This window comes from Dermacentor variabilis, chromosome 11, assembly GCF_050947875.1.
Source record: "Dermacentor variabilis isolate Ectoservices chromosome 11, ASM5094787v1, whole genome shotgun sequence".
Classification (NCBI taxonomy): domain Eukaryota; kingdom Metazoa; phylum Arthropoda; class Arachnida; order Ixodida; family Ixodidae; genus Dermacentor; species Dermacentor variabilis.
The window spans coordinates 55,590,646-55,604,879 of NC_134578.1; the positions used below are offsets into that span (position 1 = coordinate 55,590,646).

General features: G+C 51.1%; 1 protein-coding gene across 5 annotated transcripts in view; it reads right to left on the bottom strand.

Annotated features, from left to right (window-relative positions):
- LOC142564533 (uncharacterized) overlaps nt 1-11,824 on the bottom strand; it is a 103,704-nt gene extending 91,880 nt beyond the window's left edge. For all 5 annotated transcript variants that reach the window (XR_012824594.1, XR_012824595.1, XR_012824596.1 and 2 more), the window contains exon 1: nt 11,626-11,824. The gene's annotated coding sequence lies outside the window, so the exon portion shown is untranslated. The remainder of the gene's footprint in view (nt 1-11,625) is intronic.
- Between the last annotated feature and the right edge of the window lie 2,410 nt (nt 11,825-14,234).

Here is a 14,234-nt window from a genome sequence, read left to right on the forward strand (position 1 = left end):
CGTACGGAGGGGAGCGGCAAAGCTGCGCCACATAGTGGAAAGTGTAGGTGGCGTCGAGTGGAAGCGGCGAAGAAAGGAGGCGAAGTGTCGCGGAGTGGGAGGGTAGGTGGAGGCGCGCTGGGTTGACCTCTGTCAATTGCTACGAGTGCTGTGTGTGCTATGGGCGTACCGGGTTCGTTTCATGATCGAGAGGCCGAGCGCCGAGCGAGAAGGACGGATCAGCAACGCAAGCGATGTCTGGCCGAGCGTGAGTCGATCGACCCTGAAGTAGTCGCCAAGCGCCGGCCACGAGCTGAACAAGTCCGGCAGAAGGCACGAACTTGGCGTGCCCAGGCGACTGCAGAAGAGGAATAAGGAGAAAAGGGGAGGAATGAATAGTGTGAATAATAAATTACCAAATTGCTTGAAATGACAGAGTGCATCTCCTTAGAGTGCCCTACCATCTTTGCTAATGACACTTTACAGCTCATAAATATAAGGGAACGGACATATAACAGGAAATACAAATAAGCCTTGAAAAAGCGGTTCACTTGCAACGCATTTTTAAAACATTCTACGTACAATGCGCAAAAAAAGAACAAAAACCATGCGCTCGCGCGCAACCGGCGTTCACGATGTGAAACGTCATTTCAATTTTTCTTTTTCTGTAGTTCATTTTCTTCTGCGTTCTTGTTTTTATCTTCTGCACTCCTTTTCGTTCTGTTTTAAACGTTTTACAAGGTCGGTACGCATTTAATTCGGTATTGCAATAAAACAAGAAAATACTGCTAAATGAATTAGCAGTGCGCTTCGGCTTTATTTCGGCCAACTGTATAATTTTATCTATACCATTATATTGAGTTGACGAACATCTGCAGTCGGTTTGCGTCACGTTATGGCACGGCCTCCTCAACGTTGAAGAGATTTTGCACGCTTTGAATGCACTAGTAAACTCCTGATAGAGGACGAGAGGTGAACCCTTGTAATATGCGCGCGACAACCGAGAGCCAAAGCGTCTCTCCAATGTGGCACTTATGCATCCATCTCAGTCTGCTAATAATGCAGGATAAATGGAACATTTGGAGCAGCACATGTCCGCTCACATCCGCCAAGCCATGCACAGTTTTTATTGCAACTGCGGTGTGAATCGAGGTTCTCACAGACTGCAAGCTCACCGGAAATCTCAATGCGGAGACGTTTCCCGGCGACACGCCTCTGCACACTGTCGAGCGACTCGAGAAGTGGCATGTACTGAACGGTGTAGAGATGGATTGGCAGGAAGCTGCATGGCGCCCTTAAAGTCATCGTAATAACTAAGCCGGAGCGCCGTCACAGACATATTATTCCTTTTTTATTTTGTGTTTTCTTTTCCCTTTTTTTGTTACGACCTTGACGTGGCTACGGTGGCGTCACCAGATTATTTTTTCAACGCCACCAATAATTTATTATTATACTATTATCACATGTACCTATCATTTATTTCTATTTTATGCCCAGCAGCCCTATAGCAGGCTTCTCAACACACAGGACCCTGATGAGAAAAAGTAAGCGTTCAGGCAGCCTGACGAGAACGGTTTCATCTAAGATCAATTTTTTAATCGTTCCTTATCGCTTATAATAAGATCATTTGAATAATATATAATATAGATCATTTGTAGCATAATAAGCGATAAGGCCCAATTAAAAAAATCTTCGCAAATTATGCATTTTTTGTGCAGGTACAATGCATTGCACTTTACGCGGTACTCTCCAAAGAATGCTTACGCATTAAAAGTATTTTCTTAATTATGTCTCTCTCGCCGATATTTTTTGCTCGTGAAAGGCGCAATTTAGTTTGTGTTGGCGTTGTGCCTGTAAAGTGCCTATAACATTAAAGGAGTTTTCTGAGCTTAAGGCGACAAACGCAATTCTAAAACTGTCTTACGCATCCGTTCAGTTAAAGTGTCCATTCAGATCAATGCGTGCGCGCGCAGCAGCAATGCCCGCAGCAAAAAGTCAGGATGTTGGCCTGGCTCCATCCCCGAGCCGACTGAGCAGGCATGAACGCTGCCTTCGCTTCGTTTTTGCAGCCAAACGCACTCGGCGTCTCTGAATATCCCCTAGCACTCGGCGCGGGAGCGGCGCATGCGTCTTCGATAGCGGGACAGCACGACGACGACGATGACAAAGGCACCACCAACAGTGACAGTGCGAACACGCCTCGAGCCTCTGCAGAATTGCTATCGCAGTAAAAAAGAGGAATATTCGAGAGAGTCTGCGAACGATTAACTTACGTCCACGGCGTAAGCTATAAACTCTTTTTAGGCAAGGACACTCGCGAGACGCGGTCGACCAGATGAAGTGTAGTAACAGCGAGCTATTGACCAAGTGTCGGCAGCGGATACCTATTGGCGGTATGACTCAACTTCAAGAAAGAAGAGGTTTTAATTCTTTGATTTCGCACAGGTATGACTGACTGACTCAAAAACTTTATTGGTGGGAGCATGCGACAATCGAACGGTTTTGCCACCACTGAAAACACCAGACGGCGATCGTACGGAAAGCGTATTGCAGTCCGCCGAGCTGCTTCTAAAAACCTTGATCGCCAAGGACGACGCCGACACGGACCTGCCCATGCATAGAGAAATCCGCGAGCAGAACAGAAGGGGGTGGAGCAGTCCTTAAGGGGCCGTTCCTTATAAAGACTACGTGGGCTCCTCATTACAGGAGCCCATTGGCTCTAGCCGCGGCTCGGGCACGGCCGACCAGGGCCTTCTTGCTCGCCAGGTCGGAGCCGCCGAGCAGGGCCGTCTCCCGATCCTACCGCGTAGGGTTGGGTATAAGGGGAACGTGCGGGGTTGATTGGCATGCCCACACCACGTGGAAAATATCCTAAGATTTTTCCTCACAGTGAGGGCACTTCCCTGTGCACGCAGGGTCGAAATATTTTTTGACTGCCGGGCACAAGAGCACAAGGGCACAAGAAGGAGTAAACGCTCCTCCGCCTTCGCGAGGCCCTTACAGGGCTTAGGAAAGATTGCATGGCCGTATTGGTAATGTTGGGTGATTTCCTTAAAGTTAAATGCCGGGTTGGGGTCGGAGTCCGCATCGAGGAGAGGCGAGGGCGATGCCCGGAGAGTGAACGCACGGGCAGCGGCATCGGCCGCTTCGTTGCCCTCGAGACCCTCGTGCGCGGGAGTCCATATTATCGGGTGGGACGCGGGGACCCCGACAATTACTGCCTTGAAGTAGGCGGTATGTAAAATAGGGAATAAAGCCATTTCGATGTTTCTGCAGGCCCCTCGCGAGTCGCTAATAATAACCCGCGAGTCCTGGTCTGCGGCGGCGAGCGCGATGGCCACCTCTTCCGCATATGTTATGTTTTGTTCTTTGAACGTAAGGCCATTCACCGCGATGTTTTGGTGGATGACTACGGCCATACACCAACCCCCATGCTGTAGGCTGGAGGCGTGGCAACGGACGCTTCGCGGGAAATCTGAAATGATTGAGTGACGTGCTAAAAAAACATGGCAGTGGCTTAGCTTGGCTGTGCCAGGATATACGTAGCGAAAGCTAAGGCATAGCATGGTTAGCCTTGGTTATTCTTTATTGCAAGTCCAGGTTAGTCTGGTTGTCTAGCTATGTTGCGGCGTTTTGCCAGTCGTTCGGCGCGCTGTTCGTCTATTTCCTGGACAATTCGTTTCCTCTTCATCTCGTCCCGATGTCGATTCCAGGCCTCCTCCTGCTTATCAGATTTATCGCCGTCCATACTGCCGCCTCAACTGTGGTTGCGGGGTACGCGATCTCTTCTTTTCAATCCTCCGACATGTTATCAGGCATGCGACGCAGCTGGCGAAGCGAGCGGAGGTGAGCGCAACGACGAGGAACGCGATGTGACGTCATACCAAATGGCGGCGGCGGAAAGTAGCAGCGCTGCGCAGCGGCGGAGCACCAGTGCCTCGGTGCTACTAGCGGTGCATGCGCAGTAGTGACTAGGGAGCGAGAGAGATAGAGAGAGAAAAATATCCGCGGCTAGGCGCGCGTGGTGACGTCATGTGCCTCCTGGGAGCATCGCCACGGCGAAATCGCAAGTTCGCGGGCAGTAAAGCTTTCGCTTTAATATCCGCGGCGAGGCGTGCATTGTGACGTCATTTGCCTCCTCGGAGCACTGCCACGGCGAAATCGCAATTTAGCTGCCAGTAAAGGTTTCACTTTAATAGGTCACGGTGGTGAGGGGACAGCGTGAACCGAAAGGGCGTTACCTCGACGAAAAATACGGCGATGCGACGCCACGCGTAATGAGCGCGTTCCTTGTCGGCACAAGCTCTCTCCAGTGTCCGACTATTTCCTTCCTCCACGAGGGACGCTCGCGGCGTCTCTAAGCCACTGTGCAGGCCATGCTCGAGCTAAATCTCAGCGCGGTCAGGACCGGCGTCCAGGGACTGCCGACCTTGTCCAACACGGCGAACACCCGTTCGCCACGATCATGGAGGTGGAAGCTACCAACGGTGACGATCCAGCAACAGAAGGATATCCAGAAGACCTGGTGGATGGATCATGGCTCACCACTCGGGGCCGGCGGGGATGCCGCACCGACGCTAAGTCTGACCCAGCAGCCTGCCGCCAAGAGACGCAGCTTTCCAACCAAACTGTACCACGACGACTGTAGAGGCCCCCACCTCTGCCCATGGATGATTTTAAAGTCAACATGCGCCCGAGAAACGGTTTCACGTTCGGTGAGTGGCCTCGCCACTCTGACTCTCGCCGTCGGCATTGAGGCGAGCCTAAAGGAACAAGAGTTCTATGAACTTCACCTACGTGTTCAACGTGCTCAAAACATCGCCCTCATTAGCACGCCAAGCGAAAGAATCGCGACCAGCCTTAAGATGACGTCGCTTACACTTGGCCCGCATCGCTACCCCATCTCAACATACATCGCCTCCCCCGATAATTCCTGCAAAGGAATCATCATGGGTCCCAACACAGGGACTACACCAACCGAACTTTTAGACCATCTGTTGGCACTTGGGGTGGAAATCCTCCATGCTTACTTGATGGGGCGAACAACCACGGCCATCATTACATTTGCTGGCCTCAAGGTAACGCGTTACGTGAGGGGCCTAGTACCGATGCTACATTACACACCCGGAGGGCCGAGGTGTGCAGCATATACCTTAAAGTGGGCCACCGTGCGGACATCTGCCCCGCGCCAAGCATCAAGCGCGGCACCACAGGTGGGACTAAAAACCCATCCACTACTGAACCTCACCACTCCCAGCCCCGGTGCCTGACTTGCAAAGGGGATCACCTGACAACCGAACCCAAGAACCGCTAGCGGGTGCCACTCATCTTCCTAATCATCACCCTCGTCAACACCACCGGCCAAAAGGAAGCTGCCACCATTACCGCAACAGCTACCATTAGCGGCGCCCGAAGGGCCAGCCGGATCTAAAAGGGTAAGTTGGGCGGAGGGCCCACCACCTTCACTGCGTAAATCTCGCTCACACTCATCCGAACCTCAGTCCCTATCACAAACCCAATCCCAATCACAGGGGCCTCGCACCATGATCCTTCCCCAGTCCACAACTGCATTGTGCCACGACCTCCAGCATGAACTTTGACGAGAATTGCACCCAGCTATACAGGAGATGCGAGAAAGCATTCTCACGCAGGTCAAGGAAATCATCCGAGCCGCCATCCGAACCGTGCTGAAACCCAATGCTACATGAAATTAGCAACGAACTAAAGCAGAGCGTGAGAGAGCTCAAGCACAACTCCTTCCCTCTAAATCATCCTCCTCCTTGTTCTCACTAGTCGCACGCGCTACACCAACCTCAGTGCCGCCACTAGCGACAAGCGAACGCGTTCACCCGTACGTTCGCCCAGCCAAGCTAAAGAATGATGGCTCCTGCAATGCAAGTGCACAATAGAACGGCGGTATTGACACTGTGGCAATGGAAATGCCGGGGATACCGATCTAAACAGAGCTCGCTGCAACAGTTCGTTGTCGAAGCGTCGGAACCGCTGGACATCATACTCCTCCAAGGGCCGGGCGCCACAATTTTGTTCCTATCAGTGGCTACGAGACAATTAGGGGCTCGGACGAGGCGAAAGTATGTGCGCTCGTGTCCAGGAAACTTACCTATAACCATACTATACTCTTACGCCAGACATACCTCATCAAATCATTGAGATTGTCCCCGCGGACACGCGACAAAATAGCCTGTAGATCTGAATGTGTACAGTGCACCTCGTGCTCGGTGGGACAATTTTCAGTACCTACTCTTGGTACTCAAGTTGGGCCCAGTGTCCGTAGTGTGCGGTGACTTTAATGCCGCACACGAGGCCTGGGGCAATCGCAGTAACACACCAAAGGGCACCCGACTTTGGGACCTGACACATAATCACCAATTCACTATCATAACAGATCATAACCAGCCTAGTCGCCAGGGAAATAGTGTCGAGAGAGACACTTGTCCGGATCTCACTTTCACGCGGGAGGTCCAGGGCGAGTGGCTGAACACTGGCGAGACGCTGAGTAGCGATCATCACATTCTCATCCGCATCAATCGCACAAGTTACAAACGCCCTGAAAAGAAAACTTGCATTACAAATTGGACCAAACTCCGCGAAATCTGCAGGGATCGAGCCACAGCAGATGAAAGCGCCAAAAATTATGCCAGTTGGTTCAGTGATTTAGGCAACGATCTAAACAAAACGACTAGCCGCATAACCACGTCTACAAAGAACCCCGAGGTTGACCTGCAAATACATCTGTTGGACGCCCGCCAACGTCTCACAAAGCGATGGAAGCGACAAAAGTTCAATCGGAAATTGTGCTACAGGATATACCAAATTACGAGAGCAGCCCAGGAATGCGCAGACCAGCTAACCAGTGCTAACTGGCAAACGTTTTGTGTTAAGCTAAATGGTACGCTGGGCACCGCGAGAACCTGGGCAATCCTTCGGTTGCTAATAGATCTGAGAAACACGAAATGCATAAAAATCGGCAGCTTTAAGTATTCCTCCACCAAGTTATCCGGACTATCCGTATAGAGAAGAAAGTGACCCGCTAGGCCCTGTAAACTGTCCACGAAATCAAAGCCGCACTCGCAGAATTCATAGGGATACAGCACCCGGTGAGGAAGTGCTACGCTATACTCTACTGCAAAATCTCGCTGATGAGGACCTGTAAACGCTCTGTGCTATGTACAATCAGCACTGGCAGGCCGGCACTATCCCTCAAGAATGGCGATGTGCAGATATCACTCATGCTCAAGCCCGGAAAACCCCTGTCGATCCAAAATTTACGGCCAATTTCCCTCCCATCGTGCACTGGAAAGCTGCTTGAGTATGTAATCCTAGAACGGCTTCAACCTTTCTTGAAAATGCAAAATTTCTCCCACACACAGTTTGGATTTCACCCCATTTGTCCCCTCACGATGTTGTTCTTCAGATAAAAAAGGATCTCGTTGACCCCACATCAGGGCGCAGACGAGAGCTCTTTTGGTACTTGATGTCAAGGGAGCTTTCAATAATGTTTTCCATTGTCTCATCCTTGAGAACCTGGCCCACTCCCACTGTGGCTTTGTACAATTATGTGCGAGCCTTCTCAAGGACCGTCTAGCCACCGTGGGAATGGGCGCAGCCATATCGGTCATGAGACATTAAAGCTACCGGAGCGGGGACACTTCAGGGGTCCGTGCTCTCGCTGACGCTATTCAACATAGCTAAGGCCAGACTACCTCAGTTACTGGAAAGGTCGAGGGGCTATACCACGCGATATATGTTGACGATTTGACTCTCTGGATGAGCGCCGGCTCGGATGGAGACATTCAGAACCGCCTACAGACGGCGGTGAATATAGTGCAGGCGTATCCCGCGACTGGGGACCTCGAATGTGCGCCACATAAATCAGGACTATTACTAATCCGACCCTGAAGCAGCTATGAAACGCAAATTCCAGTGATTGAAGTGAAAATACAAGGCATACCAATTCCTACTGCACAAAAGGTTGAAGTCCTTGGTTATCACCTACAATCCAATGCCAAAGCTCACTTCACGACAGATCTCCTTGGACAACAGTGAGAGCAATTCATCGCTATGAGGAGGCGTGTTAGTAACCGCCGCTCAGGACCCAAGGAAGCCGATATGCTGCGGTGGGTCAAGGCACGAAGTATAAGCCGGTTAGCCTATCACCTCCCATACCACAACCTGACGCTCTCCCAGACCAACCGTATAAACACAATTATTAGAATAGTCGTTAAACAAGCACCCTGAATTCCTGTATATGCTTCCACGGAACGACTGCTTCCTCTTGGGGTACACAATACCATCGAGGAACACATCGAAGTGCACAGAGGGGCGCAACTCGAGCGATTGAGACTGACCCCCACAGACAGGCATTTGCTCTCACGGCTGGGCTACCCACAGCATTCACCCTCTACGCGAGAGCATGTCCCAGTCCCCTCAAACGTCCAAACCTTACTCACCATAGCGCCCATACCACGCAATATGCATCCAGCGCATCGTAATGGTCGCCGGGATGCACGAGTTATATACCTTCGGAAACTACTCAACGCCCAGCCGGGCGGCACCGTCTATTATACTGACGCTGCCCACTATGCTCTTGCGATAAGAAACACAAGAAACACAAGTGTCGGTGGTGGTGGACGATCAGGGTAATATTGTCACCTCGTGTAGCGTCCAAACCGAGGCTGCGCTCACAGGGGAGACCTTGGCCATAGCACTCGCCATCAACCACATCGTCAGTCTGATGAAAAGACCACCAAACCACAACCACACAATTACAGACTCCCAAGACGCATGTAGAGCCAACTCATGGGTCATATACGCCAGGAAGCCAATCGCGCCCTCACCAGAACACGTAAGCTCGCCGCCATTCCAGATCCCTCATTACCACGCATCTAGCTGATTTGGAGACCCCTCATGCCTCACTGTCGGGCAATGACCGCGCTCATGCGGCTGCCCGAGAGCTAACTTGCCGGGCACCTGCCAGTGAGGCGAGCAACCCATATCAAACTGCCCAGGATTTTCCCAACACATACCGTGACACTGTAGACTTTTACAGCCTAGGGTGCTTGCAACATCACCCTCCACCCAAATCCTCCCGGAATGAAGCCGTATCCCTGAGACGGCTTTAAACCAACTCATATCCGAACCTCCTCCTTCTCAACAAGTTCTCCCCAACCTTATATCCCACAACGTGCCCAGGCTACAGTGCACCACCGACGACGTTCTGCGTCACTATTGAGTGTCAAAAAATTGGAGGACGCTTAAGCTTCGCCTTCAAGAGTGGAACGCGACAGCGTTCCCGTCGACCCGCCAAGGGGTATTGGGCTACGGCGCAGCGACAACGCGCCCCGCATCGGACGCGGTGAGCGTCAAGCAACGCAGCGTTCGGCGCGACAACGAAATGCGCGCCTCAGCAAGCGACGCACGCCTGAGCCTTCTAAGGTAACACCGCGTTCACTAGAGGCGCTTTTGTACCGCTTTGAAGCATCGAACTCGTGGCTCAGTGGTAACGTCTCCGTCTCACACTCCGGAGACCCTGGTTCGATTCCCACCCAGCCCATCTTGGAAGTTGCTTTTTATTTATGAAGTGCCTGCCGTGATTTATCGCTCACGGCCAACGCCGCGGACGCCGACGCCGACACCGACGCCGACGCCGACGACACCGGCTTTTCTGCGACACGAGCTCCTTAACGCTATCGCGTTAAAACTACTTAAGGATATCCCTGTTCTGCAATACCCCCAACCAACATATGCGCAGTAGGAGGCCATCCTCCGTCGCTCCGAGCCTCAGGTCTGGCTGGCCCTGATGTGACGAGCACGAGCGGTAGGGACAGCCATTGGGGCCCCTGACTGAGGGCCCTAACCACATCAATCCTTTCACTTTATAATGAAGTTTCTTTTTTTTCTCTCTCTCTCTCCTGTGTCCGAACAAGTACTGAAGCTGCGTCGTCCCACCGATAGGTATCCGCTGCCGTCACCGCTCCGACGGACGCGCGCCATTGCTATTTTATCTGGTCGATTGCGTCTTGCTAGCAAGCGGAGCAGTCCCCACCTGAAAGGGTACCTTACACCGTAGTTACGACTAACTCGAACGCGATCTAGTCCGACGCTGTTATCAGGAAACGTAGCGGATATAACGTAACGCATACATGCGTAAAAAATGAATGGGTAGCCAGAGTCCGCGAAGAAGTTGAAAGCTAAATAAATCCCGTTTGACATGGTGTGAATTTGACGTGCGTTTTCGCAGTTGCGAATTCGCAGTTGCGGCAAACGGGCTGTCAAGCCTTCGCGCGTGCGATTTTTCAATGTTCGGACGGCTGAACTTGTCTGCGAAAAAGGCGCATGCGGCAAAGACAGGAGCCCTATCACAACATTGATCGTAAAAACGTCACTATGATCTACCTACTTAATTTTTGCTTTCATGAAGCATCACACTCAAATACAAAGAACTTTAATGAAAACAGTTTCTAAGTTGCATTACTTTGTTCTGATACCGAAGCGAACTGACGCCAGAAATAATTCAGTCCTCCACTAAGCGCCCGGAAAATGCGAAAACCGTAGCTACCGCGTTCGGTGTACGTGAAACGGGATTGCGAAGTGCGCATTTACGGAAGTCGCAGCTGCAAGAAACTCAAGTGTAAAATCGCACCATGTGGGCCGGGCTTAACTCGAACTAGCTCTATATTGATGAGCCGACATAAAAAGAAGCCGATAAAATAGCTACCGCTGACATGCATAAATAAGGAATGGGAATATTTGGCTAAGTCCGAGAACAGTTGAGGACTAGTTTAAAGGCATTCTAGACGCACATGCATCAAGAAATATATTTGGCAGAGTCCGCTACCCCTTTAAGGCTTATGGCATTTAGGCAGACGATGGCTATGCCGAAACGTGGTTGGTCGAACAGTTTACGCAGACACGCATAAAATAATGATTGACAGAGTTCCCGAACAGCTTAAAACAATTTAGAAATGAAAAGAACATTCCATAATATATGATTGCGCCACTAATACTTCCGTCATGATTTAAAGGAAGATAAACACCTAGAAAATTAAATATTCGGCGGAGTCCGCGAACGAGTTAGGGCTAACGCGAGCGCGGTCTTGACTGACGCGGCTATGACAATGTCTTCGCTACGGCACTTAACACATACATGCCTAAAATATTTCGCAGAATCCTCAAACAAGTTAGAACAAGCTAGGTATAAGCCATTCTTTTGTGTACGCTTTAGCCACTATGGCACGCTTTCGACTAGGCCTAGGCCTAAGCCTAGACCTAGGCCTAGTTCTACTTTTCGGCCTAGGCCTACGCTAGCGGTACGAAATCACGGTCTCGAGCTGTACTGCTGAACAATTAAGCAGGCGCTGTACTTCCGGTTTCGCATTCCACTTGGAAACTATTGTAACGCAATCAGTCGTAGCCGCGCAAGCACGCGAGAGCACTAGCGTTCGGAAGGTCTGAGGTCTCATCCACGAAAGGCTTAGCGCTTCGTGCTCGGACCAAGCGACGAAACGAAGGGCGCCCTTCTATTTAGCGTTTCTTTAACATAAACAGTTGGAGTCAGCGACGCTGGGGAGGTGTAATGTACAAGTGCCCATCAATATAGCGGACATGGAACGCAAGGCGACTCACCCACTGCCCCGGGCTCCAGCCGTCGGTTCGGAAGTTCAACAACCAGGTAGCCCAAGAGACGCCGCCCGCCTCAGCCGGTAGCAGTGCCGAGGCGCAGACTAGCGTCCCTGCCGACGCCTCGACCACGGTCGTGGGGTGCACGACGAGCCTCGCAAGGACGCTCCTCCCTCGATGCCTGGCCAGCTGCAACTGGGGCGGTCTCGCGTTCGCATCGTTCCAAATAGATTCTTGCGCGCGCTGTCTCGAGGGAGCTGCTGCCGTGGGAGACGCCGATTGGCCGTTCTTTTGCTTTGTTTATTTTTATTACTTCTCTTTGTCCTGATTGGCTCGCGACAGCACGAGCGAAAGCGTTCCCCCTGTCGTCGTCGTCGTCGTCTTTGCCTTAAAGCACGTCGGGGGGGGAACGGCGTTCCAAGCGCGTTCCTCACGCATTTTCTATGACGTGGACGCCGGGCCACGCGGGTCTGGAGGGGAACGAGAGGGCGAACGCCCTAGCTCGAGCGCTAATCAACCGAGCGGGGCAAGACGCATCGTCTCATCAATCCCCACCATTTACCTTCATGCCCCTGCCGTCCAACTACTGCGACCGACTCGAGATCCAGCGACTCAACCACAGGATTTATCCTCCGCCTCACAGAAAGCTCAGCACTGAAGATGCCGTAGCTCTCCGACTTATTCAGACCAACACATTTCCTAACCTACACAAATACAGTAAAATGTTTCCACATACATATCGCGGCATCTGCCCCTGGTGCGGCGACACACGCCCTGCACTCTTCCAGATCTCGTGGGGGTGCGGGGGCAAACCTCAACACTTAAAGACGCCTAGCACGTCATTTGAGCGGTGGGAGGTACAGCTGACCGGCGATACCCTGGCGGAACAAGAAGCTCTCGTCCAGCAAGTACGTCGAGCAGCCATGGCCAGTGGAGTCCTGGAATGAGGACACCACCCACTCGACCTCAAGAGCAACCACCTCGATGGTTCGAATAAATGTTTTTTCTCTCTCTCTATATGCCGATCACAGACAGGCAGTCTCCGCTGGTGGAACCGATGATGATGATGATCTTATATTATGGCTCATAACCATATTGGGAGACCGGCCAACATATGTGTGCCGAAACATTTTCTTGATCGTTCGAAATGTTACATGTTCGATTACAAAAGAAAAAAACCTACAAAAACAACCAAATAACGAGAAGACATTGTTACGTTTAGTTGATTGTACGTAACCACAAACGGCCTCAAATAGGTCCATGTGGCTGACACCTGTAGCTGACACTCCGAAAAATAGTATTATTTCTAATGACAAGATTAACCCTAATTTAGCCAGCGGAATTTCTAGAAGTGTCTTTCTTAACGATTTGTATCGGCGACACAACAAAGAAATCGTGATCTAGGGATTCTGTTTCATAGCAGTATGACACAGAGGTGATAGTGTCAGACCAGTCCTGTGCAAATATGACTTTAATGGAGGAATTAGGCGCCCTAATCTCGTGATCATATTTCTGATTGTCTTGGTGAACAGCACTGGATTTTCACGGAAGTTTTAGGTGCTGAAATGCTGTCTATGTTATTTGATTCAATGACATCTCTATGAATTGAATATTTTCGATCTCTAATTGCTCTCATGTGCACCACTACTGGAAGAAGCGACATTAGAGGTCCACTCCGGTATACGCGCGCGCTGATGAGTCTACCATTTAATTTAAATGTAATCCACAGTGACCTGGTACACATAACAGTTTTAGAAAATTCAACTCTGGAGGAACTAATGTTGGAAACGTCTTTAGAGCTGGCGAACTAGATGAACCTGTAAGCAAAGTACAGAGAGGGAAGGAATCTGCTATAATCACCGAACTTATTGTTTCCGAAGGGAATTTCCGAAGAAACATATAGCGCAAGGCAGTACATCTGCCCTTAACCTCCTAAGAGAGTCTATAGCCAGTTGGAATCCGCTCACAGCTCAATGACGTTGCTTTGATAATGTAAACGCTAGACTAATTCGAAAATAAAAGCCAGTCGTTCCAAGCTTCGGCCTAGCAGTGACACCAGGGTTCAACCACAAAACTTTGCCTAGACCTTCCGGTTTCATCCCGAAACCAGCGACACAAAGACGGACCTCTACCAAGAAAAACCGCTGTTTCAAACGCACGAAACCACTCGACTTCAGGTAAATCAGCGAATCTAATTGGCTGGCGCATCCACGTGAGTTGTGTTTGACTTGGAGGTCGTGCATGCAGCCTTCCAATTCTTAGGTTGCCGCCGACTATACAGATGGGATGACAGCTGATGGCGCACGCGAGGCGGCGCTCGCGCGCTTGAGTGTGCTAGTTCTGCGGGGCAGTTTCGCACCCTCCGCAGTCCCGGTCATCGGCCTCGCAGGACTGCGTTGCTCTGTTGCATCGCTGGCGTCCGGCTGCGTGTTCTCACACCGACGGCCTGATTTCGGGACTCCGACGCTGGCGGTGCTTCGCTGTAAGAAAGTTGCCCTGAGTGTGCGGCTCCCCCTTATCGCGTGAAAACTTTATAACAAATTAGAGCATGTATCTGCAAAAACAGGCTTGCGAAGTTCTAAAAACTGTTGGGAGAAGCACGAGGGAGCAGTTAT